The sequence below is a fragment of the Osmerus mordax genome, chromosome 14 (genome assembly GCF_038355195.1).
Source record: "Osmerus mordax isolate fOsmMor3 chromosome 14, fOsmMor3.pri, whole genome shotgun sequence".
In the NCBI taxonomy this organism is placed as follows: Eukaryota; Metazoa; Chordata; class Actinopteri; order Osmeriformes; family Osmeridae; genus Osmerus; species Osmerus mordax.
In genome coordinates, this window is record NC_090063.1 from 2,275,666 (window position 1) to 2,289,972 (window position 14,307).

The 14,307-nt window shown below is 39.6% G+C and overlaps 2 long non-coding RNA genes across 2 annotated transcripts; both read right to left on the reverse strand.

Annotated features, from left to right (window-relative positions):
• Positions 1-1,532: 1,532 nt before the first annotated feature.
• Positions 1,533-2,330, reverse strand: LOC136956807 (uncharacterized). The gene is made up of 3 exons (XR_010878240.1): positions 2,313-2,330; positions 2,050-2,155; positions 1,533-1,972 (listed from the first exon to the last, which is right to left on the reverse strand). It is a non-coding gene; the product is annotated as an uncharacterized lncRNA (long non-coding RNA).
• A 673-nt stretch (positions 2,331-3,003) lies between these two features.
• On the reverse strand, positions 3,004-6,389 carry LOC136956806 (uncharacterized). Its single transcript, XR_010878239.1, has 8 exons — positions 6,284-6,389; positions 6,137-6,190; positions 5,815-5,877; positions 5,511-5,709; positions 5,022-5,260; positions 4,672-4,796; positions 4,025-4,218; positions 3,004-3,936 (listed from the first exon to the last, which is right to left on the reverse strand). It is a non-coding gene; the product is annotated as an uncharacterized lncRNA (long non-coding RNA).
• Between the last annotated feature and the right edge of the window lie 7,918 nt (positions 6,390-14,307).

Genomic DNA, 14,307 nt, shown 5'->3' on the forward strand with positions numbered 1-14,307 from the left:
ATAAGTGTCAGATACAGTAACAGTTATTGCATTTTTTTCAAACACGCTGTCAATATTGACATTACACAATCAGGGGGGTATTTGTCGTAGCTTGCTAAGCGGTTTAGCGAGCTAATTTTCAGGCTAAGATAAAAAAAACGCCCCTCTTTTTGGTTCGTGGAAGCAACTTTCGATAAATCACCATAGTAACATCAATTAGCACTAACCTGCTCCAGAGCAGGCTAACGTAAGTGTAGCTGGATAAGCTTGCCACACCCCCGGAAAATAACATGGCAGCTCCCTTTTTGAGAGACCCAGTTGACCAAGGAGCTATATTTTAGTTCGATTAGCTTTCCAGACCTTTATTTCACACGGATGAGTTCTTGTTTGAGCAATATCGATTCAGCGGACAAGGACTCATTTATTTGCAAGACCTTCTCGGGCCGTACATTGCAAATATCACACGCCGCAGCAAGCTTTATGCTTTATTATGAGCTTATGCTGCTGTATGTGATGTATGTTTTAGGAAATGTCTTGTCTTATCTGTTGTGCCTGTGCTTTTTATGTTTCACTGTGGGAGAGTGGGAAACGTCATATCGATTCCTTTTTATGTATTGACATGTGAAGAAATTGACAATAAACTTAAACTGTGCTTCAGACTGCATAGCCTTGAGTTTTTTTTTGCGTCAGGTATAGGCTACATTTTTATACAGTATAGGCGATGCAGAAAACCTTGGCAAAGCCGCAGCATGCGTTACTGTAAGAAAAGTGTACTTGGCGCTTAACCAGCTGATGAATCAATTCATCATATTCCCTGGCCATGTCCCAGTCAATAAAATCAGAGGGATTTACACATAGGCCTACATGCATATACACATATGTAGTACATGATATAAGCTCAGTAGCCTACATATATCCTCATAAGTGTCTGAATTCGTATCAATTAGATACTCTTTGGCCTTGTTTTTATCTAGCTTACTGATTCTGAAAGAGTTGAGATCATGATTTTCGCTTGCAAGATCTCATTCGATTATTAATTTCCATTAAGCCTACTGCCAGCAGGCACATTTAAAGAAATGTGATCTGATTGGGGTAATGAGGCACTTAAGATGAGCCTATACATTTCCCCAAAACTTTCGCATTTATAGCTTATCGGCAATTTTTTGCCAAGCTGCTTGTCTTGCTCTGGCAGCGGCGGTGTTTGACTTAGCCATGATAATATGTTTATTGTCTTCGTAGAGACAGACTCATTATAATAGTTTGCTCGGATGGCGAGAATAGCCTATCACCCTCTCCCTTTCGTCTTTTCCGCCATCATACCGTTAGAAAATCACGGTTTTGGTGATCGACCTTTCCTGCCTTTTGAAGTAGGACGTGCACGTGCAATTTCCCTGATAAGTTTAGCCTGATTGAAATTAACCACATGATTTGGATGCGGATCAGCCGTTGACGAACCGATATTTGCTGTTCTCACTCATCTCGCTAATGTTAACGGGCTAAAGGGACAATTGATTAACTTAGCTTCAACCCTTACGACGAACGGGGCCCAGAACTATTGAAATGTATGATCCTTTTTGTAATACTTGATTGATCTACTAGTGCTGTAAAGTTGCAACAATTAGAACACTGCTTAAACATTAAAGCATCCATCAACTTACAGAGAATAAAGGCAACTGTATAGCCAGAATGCACTTATTAATAAACCAGATGTAAAACTAACTTTTTATGTGAAAGAAGGTTTTGTTCTCTTAGAAACAGCTGTAATGTTTTTTCTAATTAAGCCCAAAGCCAACATCTGTCACACTAGTTACCATGGTCATGTCTGCTTTAAATGTTTTATATTCCAAATAATGGTTGGGCAACTTCAGAAGACAGAAGCATGTCAATGATTTAGGAAGGCCAACTTGACTCACAACTTCAAGATCTAGGTATTTTGGAGGTACTTCCCATCCGGTCCAAAACTTGAGGAGCTGTTCTAGGGATTTTGGAGAGGCTAAAAATAATGACATGAAACCAAAACATTACAAATGATTGCTCCTTTCATGAATTATTTATAGTAATAAAGCATACCATTCTCTATGTAGTCACGGAGGAAGCTGGTGATCCAGCAGAGATCTTCCACTGAAACATCTTCAGTGTCTTTCAGTGAGGGCCAGGTTATTTTTTCTAGAATCATCTTGAAAAATATGTCCATATTACTACACTAGACCAGGCCAGACTATGACCATAAATATTCAACATAAAATAAAATACTAGAGCTGTGATGAAAGTAAAATAATCCTCACTTAGTGAGGATTAGACAAAAGTCCTAAAATGAAGGGAGGTACACATACCATTGGAGTGCACAGTGTAACGGAGCTTCTGGGGAAAAGCAGGGGAATGGTGTCTCTCCTCTCTGTTAGCAGAGGCCAGACGAGAGTTTCTTCTAACCAGACCGCAGTTGCTTTAATTGTTTGACAGTTCTTCCAAAGACCTGTCAAATACATATAAACTAGGGATTAACTATGGTTCGAACAAATAGTTCCAGTGAATAAAATTTTTAGTTTTGGTATAAATTTCAATCTCTAATAAGAACTTTTACTTCATTACAACTGCAGGTACTTATTAGTGCCACTGTGAATGAAGATTAGACTCACAGCATGGAGGAGCATCTTTTCCATGAGCCATTTCCTGTTATCTTGGGTCACTCCTGGCAGATCCCAGGATACAGCCAATTTTGTAATATTGGTCTTCTCCTGTTCTGTCAGGAAAGCAGTGCCTTCCAACTTAAGGTCCACAATGAAGAAAAATAACTTAGTCAACAGAACTCTAGCACATGTACTAGCAAATGTAGCAATACATTTTTTCAAAACACCCTAGGCCCTAGGGTATGGCTTAATAATTCACCAGTTGAATGGCCTCTCGGACATCAGTGTCAGCACAGTCCTTGATGTCTATTGTGGATGTTTCTCCAAACAACACATGTATAATTGCAGGACTCAATCCAGTGAGACATGGTCCACCATGGAGGAACAAGTGGCCTATCATGCGTCCCGCCACAACAAAGAGGTCACTCTCTAAAAGGAACGAAGATGATGATGGGACAAGATGATCTTCTTCACCTTCAAACAGCAGTGTACCTCCAGGAACTTAGAGAAAAAGTAGATTTGAGAAAAAGTTATGTAGAAATATTAGAAAATATCTAATAAAGGAAAAGCGTGTGAGGACTGTATTTCAAACATTCACCAAGATTTAGTTACATTACATTTACATTTATGCATTTAGCAGACGCTTTTATCCAAAGCGACTTCCAAGAGAGAGCTTTACAAAAGAGCATAGGTCACTGGTCATAACAACGAGATAGCCCCAAACATTGCGAGCAGCCAAAACATGAAGCATACATTGTGGAAAACCAAATAAGTGCCAAAGGGAAGAACCATAAGAGCATGCAGTTAAACAAGTTACAATTGAACAACATGAAACTCCCCACAAGAGTGCAAGAGTGTACCTGTAGAAAAAACAATCAACAGTAAAATATTTCACAGCGAGTACCAGAATTTGAAACCGTTACAACTAACCAACAAGTCTCTCAATACGAGTCATTGTGATCCTGGAGGAAACTAACATCAGGTCCAGCCAAGCATTCCTAAGTGCCGTTGTACTCCCGGAACAAGTGCGCGTTGAGCCTTTTCTTGAAGGTGGGGAGACAGTCAGTGTCCCTGATGGAGGTGGGGAGTTGATTCCACCATTGGGGGGCCAGACAGGAGATAAGCTTGTGTTGGGACCGGGCGATCTTGAGTGGTGGGACCACCAGACGGTTGTCAGAAGAAGACCGTAGGTGGCGGGTGTAAGGCTGGAGGAGAGACTTGATGTAGTCGGGTGCAGTCCCTTTCACCGCTCGTTGAAATCCATGCTGAAGTTTGGACATTATAGTTGTGAGGAAATGTCTTGTCACTCCTTCACCCACAGCAGGATCACCTATCAACATTGCACGAACAATTCAATTCAATTGTCTATTTATCAAACAGTCACATTTTATTCAGAGAATCAAAACTGTAGACTTTACCATCAAGCACTGGAGTGGACAAGCCCCTTCTGTGTTACGGTTCTTGTAAAAAGTCAAGATGGACCTTTCCCTGTCCTCTTTTGTGTCTCTCACATCCATGTGAAGTCTCAGAGGCTTTCCGGTTCCGTGGGTACCGATTATGTGCTCTCTGAAACTTGTTGCAGCTTTTAGTGTATCCGATTCCATTTTCCACCCTGTAAATGCAAAAATAGCAATTCAATATTGCGATTAGCTAATCGTCCCCTTTAAAAATCTGTTTTACTTAATCGAATGTATGATACAACTATTTAAAATACCTGACTCCTTAACAGCATCTACATCAATGATCTCAGTCCCCGCTTCAGTTTCCCTGGATGACACATGGTTTCCTGTGCCAAATCCTGGATTATACCTGACTTCCTGTCTCGGTAGTCTACTATCTGAAGCACTCGCTGACGCCTCAGACCTACTATCTGAATCACTCGTTGACACCTCAGAAGCCCTAACAAACAACTTGTTAGATATTCCTATTAATATATATTTTTTATAAATCCCACCCCAAAAGTCACAGAATTCAAAATCCTTTTAACAATAAAAAGGAAAGTTACACTTTGAATTTTCAAAACTAAACCATGTACTGTAAGAATAAACAAATGACAGACCAGTACCTCATGCAAGATTCACTGTGCATTTTTATCTCTACAAAAGGAAATTCCTGTCCGCAGCATACTCACAGCTGAGGAGGTCCAGCCAGTCCAGTTTCTCTGCCAAGCTCAGCCTAATTTCTGGACTCCTATTAATTTGGATCATTACATTCAAACAAAAGAAAACCCAGGATTAATGTTACATTAAAACCAATGCTTCCTATATAATTAGCAGACCATACCTAAAAACAGTCTTTCACTGCACTATATGTGATTGTAGCAAAGTAAGTAGGCAAATGCCTAGATGCATAATAATAAAAACAATATACATTTTAATGCTGATTTATACAGCAGAAAGGTTAGTGAACGCTTACATGGTCTAGATTTAAGTTCCTTTGAAGTGGGCGGATAAAAATGGTGGCATTGCCAATCTGGGTCCGTGGGTCTTTGAGGAATTTTATATCGTAGCCTTTATTTGGACACGGTATTAACAGAAGCTGTCGGCTTTGTGTCATTCCAGAAATTCTGAGTAATTCAAATCCTACAGCACTTCTCAATTTAGGAAATTATCATACAAGAAATTCCATCAACTCATCTGTGCTGGTGTGATTACCTACAAGAAATAGGTAGAAAAACAGTAACATTATCAGTTATCCACTGACACTTCTGCATCACAAGAATTGATTCACAGCTTAAAAGGTTCAGTGGTGCGGGAAGTGTATGTGCTAGTAAATAGTGTAGTGTAATAATGACTAAATCTATAATATTCACACTTCCCAATTCTCACTACTAATTTCAAAGGGCTTTGACGTCTGGCATAGTTAGACTATCTAACAACCTAAATATGGTTGAACACAATATACCTTGAAAGGTAAGACGCTTCTCGCCCAGCCCTGCCCTGGAAAGGTCATCCTTTTCTGCTTTGCTTGGAACCAAGCATGTGTTTTTTTCTCCAAGACAGCAGAAATTGTGTGTGTATGTAAGAGATGTACTTCTTGAAGTTCTGGAAGTTTGACGTTGTGTAGTTTGGCCTCGGTAGGGGCTAAACAGCCGTGCCACCAGCTTAATGAAAAAAAAAAAAAAAAAAAACACAAGGTTGGACCTACTGAGCATTGCCATATCAATTACTTTAGGGTTAAAGAATCCCTCCAGTAAATATTAACTTACCATCAACTGGGTGTCTAGGTGCAGCAAAAGATGAAGACGTGGAAGATGGTATGCTTGAACTTGCTGTTGTGACACACAATAGAAATCACATAGAAATCATACGAATAAATAATGGAACAAATTGTATGCCACTTGCAAAACTTCATTGTTGATGCTAAATTTCAAAGGGAAGATTTATTGTTGGGTATTTCTGTGCAGTTACTTGGATAATGTTCGTATCACTAATCTAGACAGCCAAAGGTGGTGGTCATGTTACCACATGAACTTACATTTATGCAGAAGTAACCCCAAACAAACTGACAAGCTAGGCTAGTGAATTTACCATCGTGTGGGGGCACGTGAGACGATGGTGGTGGTACGATTTCGGCGGTACCTGCTACACTAACAGAAATCATTTTGATTTGCAACGTAAGTATACCTTCGCGTGCTAACTATCGATCTAGTGAATACAGTATTGTTGTGTACATACATTTCTCCAAACGGTCTGCAGCCTCACGGAGCAACTCTGCTATCGACCGTCTTTCTTCCATCTCACTATGTCACTAGTCGTTCAGCAGAAGATTCCAATGCCCGTGATTGTTGAATTCAGGTTGAAAAATGCGGAAGTGCTTGCACTAGTTCGCTAGATTGAATCTATAGCTCTGGATTGATTGCTATGTCTGAACGTCAGTTTCCACGCCTACTGGCCTCCTCTCATTAGCATATTGGGAACAATGAATGAACGATTGAATAAATAAATACACAAATAAATACACAAATAAATACACAAATAAATACATAAATAAATGTAAATTATAAGTAACAATGAATAAATAAATTAATAAATAAACTAATACAAATAAATACATAAATAAATGTAAATTACAAGTATCTATTGATTGACAATTGTGCATTAATTAATACATGTATTCATTTATTTCTGTCTAAATGCATGGATGTGGACATTTATTTATTCATTCATTCATTTGTAAATATGGCATGTTTGGTCCTTCATAGAAGGCGGGTACTCTGTTGAAGTTGAAAACTATTGGATCTGCTCAGAGCCACTCTGATCTGCCATAACCACTCGCTAGCATTTGCCTTAGCCAACTCTTTCACCACTACTGTAACGGAGCTAGCTGCCGTAGCTGGAAAATCACACTTTTCCCGAACCCCGTGGGGAGGAGGGCCACAACATCATGGCCACCAACAAAGCTCAGCAAGGATTGTTCTTGCTCCGGGCTTTAACTTATGAATATTCGGCAGCGTTACCACAACAGACCGAATATGGAGCTAAATCAGGGCCAAAAGTTTTGTTGATTCGAAAAGAAAATCTTTAGTTGAAAAACTAAAGCTTGACATTGAAAATGTAAGTTTGGAATTATTTTGAATAAATTATAAATTTTCATTTTTCACTTTTAGATTTTTACATAGTTTCACATTTAATGTTTTTTTAGATAAAAACATTTTTTTACGGCTTTAGATTGTTTTGTTTGTTTCATTTTTTTTTTTTTTTTTTTTCAGTTTCAGACTTTTGGCCCCGATTTTGCGTAGGGGGCGTGGCTTCAACTCAGAGGCGGGAGTTATGAGTGACAGCCTAACAAAGAGGCAGAAGACTCGGCAGTTGGCATGGCATCCGCTCCGCCTAGGTGAAACACGCTGGCGCCAGCGCACAGGTAAGACATGTGAAAGATATTAGCCTTTTTGAGGGTATGTGTCAATGACAAAAAAATGCCACTGCGGGGATAATGTCCCAAAGTATCTTTTCAAAAAGGCTCATATCTTTTACCTGTGCGCTGGCGCCAGTGTGTTGCCTTGGTGGAGCGGACGCCATGCCAACTGCCGAGTCTTCTGCCTCTTTGTTAGGCTGTCACTAACAGCTATAATGTAAACTATAATGTTTTTTATCTGAAAACATATTTGAAACTATGTGAAAATCTAAAAGTGAAATGAAAATTCATAATTTATTCAAAATAATTCCAGACTTTAATCGAAATTTTATTCAACTTGAAAAATAAATTGGTCAACTTATTTTTTCTTAGAATTCATGGTTTGATTTGTCAAGTTTTTGACCAAAACTTACATTTTCAATGTCAAGCTTTCAACTAAAGATTTTTTTTTTAATTAACAAAACATTTGGCCCTGATTTAGCTCCATAATCGAATAGCTTCGCTCGCATCTTTCTCCGCCGCCATTACTGAAATACAACTCAAACTAATGCACGACATCAACGTCATCGTTCTCAGCCACTCCCTCTGTTCGCTGATTGGACCTACAAAAAACGTGTTTCTGAAAATCGACTAATACACCAAAATCCCAGACCTCGTACAGAAGCAAAATGAAAATTGAGCAGAAGTACGTAGGAGGACACAGCCAGGCTAGCTAGTGTACCCATTTCGGATTGGTTTCAAACTTAGCAAAAATCAGGAAAAATTATTCTATGAAAAGCTAGTAGTATGAGCCAGGTTCGAGAATCGAACCAAAAGTATTGGGGGAGATAGTTTTAGATATGTTGACTGGAGTTAATAGAATAAAAACGACCGGACGAGTCAGGTGGCAAATTGGAAATGCAATACCACCTACATTCTCAAACCTGGCTCATACTACTAGCTTTTTCATAGAATAATTTTTCCTGATTTTTGCTAAGTTTAAAACCAATCCGAAATGGGTAAACTACAGTGACGTGCGGTCAGGGCAGGCAAGGGAGACAGTGGGAAGGACGTAGGAGGGCAGAGCCAGGCTAGAAAACCAAAGCCTTCTGATCCAGAATAGGCTATCAGCTGCCCTAAAAAAGGACCAAAGGTTCCCATGCCTATAGCCTACAAAAGACAAGTACTAAAACTATGTATCAACTATGTGTCAACATCAAAAGAAATTTTCTCACCATCAAATCCTTTTTTAAGATAGGAAATATTACTCTTATTGTTTAAAGTCAATGAAATAAATGAAAAAATAAAACATAATAATCCCCCACCTACAATGGACTATTCTTTTTCCAAAAAGAATGTCCAACCTATACATACCCATGTATTGGTATTACATTTCTGCTATTAAATGTACATTATGCTGGGGTAGAAGGGAAGAAACGTATGTGGGGGGAGAGCATTTCATGGCAGGCCTTGTTTTACATTTACATTTAGCAGACGCTCTTATCCAGAGCGACTTACAGTAAGTACAGGGACATTCCCCCGAAGCAAGTAGGGTGAAGTGCCTTGCCCAAGGACACAACGTCATTTTGCACGGCCGGGAATCGAACTGGCAACCTTCAGATTACTAGCCCGATTCCCTAACCGCTCAGCCACCTGTTTTCCATTTGATGTAAATGCAATGCACCCCCTGCTAACTCTGACCAGGAAAGTGTCACATGCCTGAAACTTACTGTGGTTACTCATACTAGTCCCCTCAGTGTACAGTAAGAATCATTTGATGCTGGGATATACAGAATAGACAATAGAGGGGGTGCATTTCATGACAGGCTTGTTGTATTCCTTCTTGCCATGAAATGCACCCCCTGCTAACTCTGACTAGAAAAGTGTCACATGCCTGAAACTTACTGTGGTTACTCATACTAGTCCCCTCAGTGTACAGTAAGAATCATTTGATGCTAGGATATACAGAACAGACAATAGAGGGGGTGCATTTCATGACATGCTTGTTGTATTTCTTCTTGCCATGAAATGCACCCCCTGCTAACTCTGACTAGAAAAGTGTCACATGCCTGAAACTTACTGTGGTTACTCATACTAGTCCCCTCAGTGTACAGTAAGAATCATTTGATGCTGGGATATACAGAACAGACAATAGAGGGGGTGCATTTCATGACAGGCTTGTTGTATTCCTTCTTGCCATGAAATTCACCCCCTGCTAACTCTGACTAGAAAAGTGTCACATGCCTGAAACTTACTGTGGTTACTCATACTAGTCCCCTCAGTGTACTGCCATTCCTTATTACCTTATACTCCAGAATATTTTTATACAGACTGGGATAAATTTTCTGCTGGAAATGTTGATGTGTTTTTTATTATTATAAGTAGGCCTCTGCATTTTCAGTTGTCTCAAATGCAATGCTGACACAAACTAGAGAGGGTACAATTTCTGGGGAAATTGTAGGGTGTGCTTGCTTGCGTCGGTTGCACGGGGGGGTCCGTTTTTTATGAAATGTTTACAACTGATATTTCTGTATATTTTATATAAAAATGCATACTTATTATTTATAAACATTACATAGATTTAAAAGCATATTTTTTTGCTGCTCATTTACAACTCAAAATACGAGTGAAGTGTAGAATGAAATAGATGTCTTCTCATTTCCCTTGCAAGAGGCAGCCTCATAGCTGAATCAAAACGAATACATTTGGCAGACCGGTGTAAAAATTGACCTAATCTCTATGATTTAAACGTCCTTTTAAGTTTTCCCTTCTCGTGATATTTTCAGGCATTTAGCCAACTCATTGCATTCATTCATAATAAAGAACCCCCTTTGAAGGTTATTCTACGACGTTACCCGGCAGTAGAAGATGGAATCGCGATTCAAACAGTACCATCTGCTAACTGAAAATATGCCCCCAAAAACGTAAATAAGCTTGACATTTATTTAGTGGAAAATCGTTAATTCATAAAAAGCTCACTGGTAGCGATCATTGTCAGTAACAACGCAAAATGCGATATAGCCCTGTGTGGAGAAGTTGCCCCGGTAAATTGTACTACTACGGTACAGTACTAGACTACTGCTGTGTTCGTCTTGGTAGCGATTGCGTTGGTTGAAATCCTACAACGAAAATGTATATGTGAGGAATGTTTATTTTAACGATTGAAAACAGATAACGCTACATTATAGACCACTGTAGTATGTGTTGCCCGGGCAACACAGGCTAATGTCATGATGCTAATACTTCAGTGAAATAGTAGACTACTGTTTCCGAAAGTAGATGTACTTCCTTAATAATATCAGCTTATATTGTACATTACACATCACAATTGTGTGTCATATCACAAAGTAAAATGAGTAAATAGTTATCACCCTGGCCTCTTTTCTTGTGGCGTTTCTGCAGCTGCCTTGCAGTAAAGCTATAGTTAGCCTAGCTATCCCCCAAGTTAACAGATGCGAAACGAATGTTCTGTCAAAGGTAGTCACACGTGTTTTCGTGACGTTAGTGACGCAGTGACGTTAGTAACGTCAGTGACTGTGGCTAGCAAATTAGCCACCGTTAGCTTCACTTTTCGCCACAAAAACTTAACTTAAGCCTAAACCATGCAACAGAACGTAAATTCCAATAGAAGCAACTCAATCGCTACCAAGACGAAACTTTTGACACCTACGTTGTCTATGTAGGCCAAATATTGACTGAGTTTTAGGGGGGCAAAAAAATAATAATATAATAATAATAATATATATGTGAGAGAACAAAGGTTGTGCTCTCGCCGAAGGCTTGAGCACACCCAATGAATGAGAACTTACCTCAAGTCAGTTTATTCTTCGACACGACGCTCCTAAATTGTAAATGGGGAAAACAATGCGTTATTGGCCTTTTAGACCATGTGATGATTCTTAAACTGTTACAGATTTGTAAATAGCCTATTTGGAACTCAACATATGTTTATTACATACGAATGTATATCATTAAAACAAATGTAGGCTGTGTGTAAGCTCATCATTCTTGCTTTATGCTTTATTATAACGATGCACTTGTTGGCAAAGTAACATTTCTGTGAATAACAGACACTGAAGATATTTAATTAAATTAATTATAAAACAATTGGGTTCTAGCCACTTATTTAGCTGTTTCTGATTGGACAAGAGAGTTGAAATATCCCAGGACATCCCAACTCGGACTTTTCACAGCAAATAATAAATCACTCCGCTATGAAACATTCGCGTTGATACAAATAAGTAACCATAACAACAGGGACGAGTCAAAGCCTCCATTTACAATTTTGAAAGACTTTAACAAGCTAACTTGTATTTACAACAATGAGTGACTTCAATATTTATTTTAACCTATTTGAAAAATGTTTCTTTTCAGAATGGACTGTGTGTGTGTGTGTGTGTGTGTGGGGGGGGGGGGGGGGTACGTGCTGGTTGAGGGGGTACATCATGCGTACGGATTGCGTCGGGGGGGGGGGGGGGGGATGAATCTCTGCAGGTTGGGATGTCTGCATTCGCTATTCACCTCGCTAGTCAATCTACTTCAGACAGGCTGCGGCCAACACGACAGTAGCAGCAACTCTACACATGGCCGATTATTTTCTTCTTAAAAATCTTGATTTTATTTGGGGACAATGACTTGGCTCGATAGCTGGCTAGTCTTGTTGTTAAACATACTGTCAAATTATAATAACATTTTGGAGAAAATGTCAACTTTGATGCGGTCATCTCACATTCATTTGCTGTACTGTATTCAACTCGCTCCACAGGCTGCGGCCGTACTGTAGCCTAGTAGCGTCACTGTGTCCAATCCCGACCGGTTTTTAGCTAACATTCTGATAAAATGCCACTTCAAATATTGATCAAAATAATCGTATCACGTTTTCAGCTGATTTACTGATTTCACGTTAAGCTTAACTTCTTACCTTTCGAGCTAAATATTGTTTAAAAATTTAGAGTTAGCTTAGCCTTCAAAAGACGCTGGCGCCGGTAAATTAGCCGTGCGCTACCCTTGTCCAAACCCGACCGCACTTCTAAACACTGGCCGCTGCTGTTTTTCTGGGGATATTAACTTGACCCAGTGTCACCAAACTGACCATCAATGCTGTCAACATATCCGGGGACGTAGTTATGACCTCCACAATAAGATATCATGCTTCAACATCTCCAAACTATGCGATAAAATCTCAATTTGACTGTATACCACCACCTGCTGGATGTTTTGTTGAACTCTTCTCAAAGTTTGCTAGCCCCCATCCCTTCCTCCCCTCGACTACAGATCACGTCACACATGATCGTGTATTTTCATTAGCAAGACAAAGTAGTGTTAAGCTAGCATTGAAATACACTCACATGCTAACCCATAGTAGCAGTACGATGACAACACAGACACACTTGTCAGAGTAAAGATCGTCGCCCAAGCGAGTGTCGCCGAGTGGTCTTTCGGCCAAAGTAACTTTCCTATATTATTTAGACATGTAAACGTCCATATATGTTCATGAAATTTTACACGTAGATTGTTTGGTATGCCTAAAATAATACTACTTACACTTTGCTGGCGATAGCAAAAGAAAATGCTGGCAAAAAGACCGGAAACTGAGTGTCCAAACCCCGTTCGGGTTTGGACAATAGTAGTTTAGAGCGGTCGGGATTGGACACAGTGACGTTACTGTACTAGTAGCCTAGCTAACTATTTGGCCGATACTTTGTTCGTGAACATCTTGATATCAATTTTGGGACAGTGGCTGGTTAGCTAGCAAATCTTCTTGTCAAACATACTGTAAAATTATATTTACTGTTTGTCAACCGTACACAATGTTATTGCCTTTGAATCTTGCTAGCATAACGTTAGCTTTCGGGCTAATAGCTCACTCAGCTGACGTTGACAATGGAACTATTTTTTTTCGTTGCGGAGGAACAATGGCGAAATAAACAGCAAATGTTTACTCCTCGACAGGTCTGCAAACGCCTTTGTAAACCGAGATTTGCTAAAACGTTTGTTAACCGAGACTGTAGGTCGAGGTTTACAAACAAATCGTTTTAACAAATCGAGGAGACAAAGCGTTTGCTGACCTGTCGAGGAGTAAACATTTGCTATTTATTTCGCCATTGTTCCTCCGTGTTGTTTTAGTTTTTTGGGGGGCAATTTAGGCTACTTTGTTGCCGAGCAGATGCCACGTTGTTAAGGTCAATGGCTACATCTCCAAGGCAACATCTTGTTGCTAGGTCCATAAAACGGTTTATTTACCTCTGCGAACTTTCAGGAGGTATATAAACGGTATTATTAACTTTTGAGAACGTCTTCTGAAGGATTCAAAATCTTTGTGTCTATTCCAATATGTAATGATGGTATTCAATGACACAAATCTGTGTTCTAGAAAGAGTGGTCTGGAGTCGCAGAGGTCCCATAATATCAGCTTTAATGCAGCAGTTGGAAATCAACAAGTACAGAGCTCTGGGGCTGTCTACGTTTCCCTACCCGCAACAGAGTTTGGGCTGGTTCACGAAGTCCAACTGGCTATCTTTCCCTTCCCCAGCATATCATATACAATGCAATTGAAAACACAAGTATCAAAAAAGGGTTGAGCTTGTTCTCTCGTGGGTCAGGGAGTTGTTCTTGCCTACGCGTCCCACCTGCTCGGGTGCCATCTCCACCCAGATTCAAGGTTGTTTCTGAAAATGAAGAGATAGAGACACAAAGAACAGCCTGCTTCCCACACTCAGTGTGAGACCCAATGTTTAAGCCTGAGCACACTTCTAAGTTCATAACTTTAATAAGCACAATGCATAACTTTAATAAGCACAATATATTCTTTACTTCTGGACCAATAGGAACAGCGTATTGGTCCAATTATTACACTAGTATATAA